The sequence below is a fragment of the Octopus sinensis genome, linkage group LG3 (assembly GCF_006345805.1).
Source record: "Octopus sinensis linkage group LG3, ASM634580v1, whole genome shotgun sequence".
In the NCBI taxonomy this organism is placed as follows: domain Eukaryota; kingdom Metazoa; phylum Mollusca; class Cephalopoda; order Octopoda; family Octopodidae; genus Octopus; species Octopus sinensis.
Window position 1 is genome coordinate 78679262 of NC_042999.1, and position 2461 is coordinate 78681722.

Here is a 2461-nt window from a genome sequence, read left to right on the forward strand (position 1 = left end):
TTCCATTTCGAACGCGCAAAACTCATCTCTTTTATGTAATTACAATAACAATATTTACTTTCTCAAAGACATATCTTGTGCTAAGGTGTGCTTAGAATTGTCATTGACCTTTATTAGTTGAGAATGTCTCTTGGAGGTTGACGATATGTGCATCTTTGATCACGAGCGGAAGTAGCCATGTGTTGAGAGGAATTCCTTGGTGTTTGGATGATTCAACTCTGCAAACATGGGTGTTTCGTTCAAAATCCTTAAACACCCCTTATTCAGGGACCTTTTGAGCGGAATAGGCTGCTCGACGTGAAGAAAATTCTAATTGGGACCAGCCTGCAAGATCATGCGCTGTTTATCTTGATATGAGATCACCATGTCGCGTACATATGGCTGTAATGCATGTGCCTGGTGTACCCTTGTCGGACGGGTAGTCAAGATGGGTACATTGAGCTTCATGTCACTTTGATAGCATGCATTGCTCTTTCACTCAATAACAATAATAATAATAATGAGGATAATAATAATAATAATAATAATAATAATAACAACAACAACAATAATAATACAATACTACTACTACTACTACTACTACTACTACTACTACTACTAATAATAATAATAATAAATAATAATAATAACAATAATGATAATAATAACAATAATAATAATAAGTTAAGAGTAACAACATCACACTAGATAAAACCAATGAAATAAAAGAATTAGACCAAAGCCAAACTTACAAATACTTAGGAATCCATGAACTAGATAAGACACAACACACACAAATGAAAGAGAAAATAAAAAAAGAATATTATAGACGAGTTAGATCAATACTAAACACAGAGCTCAATGCTAAAAACAAGATAATAGGTATCAACACTTTAGCTGTCCCAGTTATAAGTTACAGCTACAATATCCTTAACTGGACACGAAATGAACTGTCCAAAATAGATAGGAAAACAAGAAAAATACTGACAGGATCTAGGATGCATCACCCAAAATCTGACATAGAAAGACTATATATACAACGTATAGAAGGTGGTAGAGGCCTTATACAGCTGGAAAACTACTATAAAATAACCACCATAGGACTGCAAAAATACCTACTTCAGAAGGAAGGAAAACTGATCCAGATAGCAGCAAAACACGAGCAAAACAAAAAACTGTTCTCAGTATTTAAGGAAGCTGACAAATACAAACAAGAAATCATACCACCTAATAAACACAAAGAAGAAGAAGAAGATGATGAAGAAACAACAAAAGCTATAAAACAAATGAAATCCAAACTAAAAATAGAACAGCAACGAGCCATGATAAAACGATGGCAAGAAAAGCCCCTTCATGGTAAATACTGCACTAAACTAAACGCAAAAGAAATAGACAAAGAAAAATCCCAGCAATGGTTGAGAAGCTCAGGACTCAAAGCAGAAACAGAGGGATTTTTAATTGCAGCACAAGACCAAAGCCTCCCCACCAGAAATTACCAAAAACATGTAATGAAAAGAAATATTACAAGTAACTGCAGAATATGTGGAGATGGACAAGAAACAATAAATCATATTATCTCTAGCTGCCCAGTCCTGGCTAAGAAGGAATATATTCACAGACATGACGGAGTTGGAACCTACATACATTGGAAGCTATGCCAACATTATGGAATAACAACAGAAAAAAGATGGTATAGGCACACACCAGAAAAGGTCACAGAAAACGAGAAAGCAACCATACTCTGGGATATGCCGATACACACAGATAGAGAAATTAAGGCCAACAGACCAGATATAGTTGTCAGAGATCATGAAGAAAAAAAATGCTTTCTAATTGATGTATCAATCCCGGCAGATGACAACGTGTCTCTAAAAGAAATGGAGAAACTCTCAAAATACAAAGACCTGGAAATAGAGGTAACTAGAATGTGGAACCTAAAAACAGAAACAATTCCTATCATAGTAGGTGCATTAGGCATGATAAAAAAATACTCAGACAAATACATAACAAAAACACCAGGACTTACAAACACATATAACATACAGAAAATTGCACTACTAGGCACTGCACACATCCTACGCAGAACACTTTCCATACAATAACCATCAGAGCATCACAACAAATCACAGCACATACCCAAGGCACACAGAGCTGCGCTCGGTAGTGAAGTGAAAGCACGCTATAAAAATAAAACTACTGAATAATAATAATAATAATACTAATGATGATGATGATGATGATGATGATGATAATAATAATAATAATGATAATAATAATAATAATAATAATAATAATAATAATAATAATAATAATAATAATAATAATAATAATATAATCATAATAATATATTGCTTGATGGACAGATAGACAAGTATACATAACTAAATAGACAGACAGATAGCTGGACAGACGGATAGATATACAGATAGATTGATTATTAGATAGAAAGATAGAGCGAAAGCAAGATTAAGAAAGTGGAAAG

At 33.7% G+C, this 2461-nt stretch overlaps 1 long non-coding RNA gene across 1 annotated transcript in view; it reads left to right on the plus strand.

The window, feature by feature from the left end:
• The first annotated feature begins 343 nt into the window (after nucleotides 1–343).
• LOC118762755 overlaps nucleotides 344–2461 on the plus strand; it is a 16732-nt gene continuing 14614 nt past the window's right edge. Inside the window, exon 1 of the long non-coding RNA XR_004998505.1 lies at nucleotides 344–431. This is a non-coding gene — a long non-coding RNA (uncharacterized LOC118762755). The remainder of the gene's footprint in view (nucleotides 432–2461) is intronic.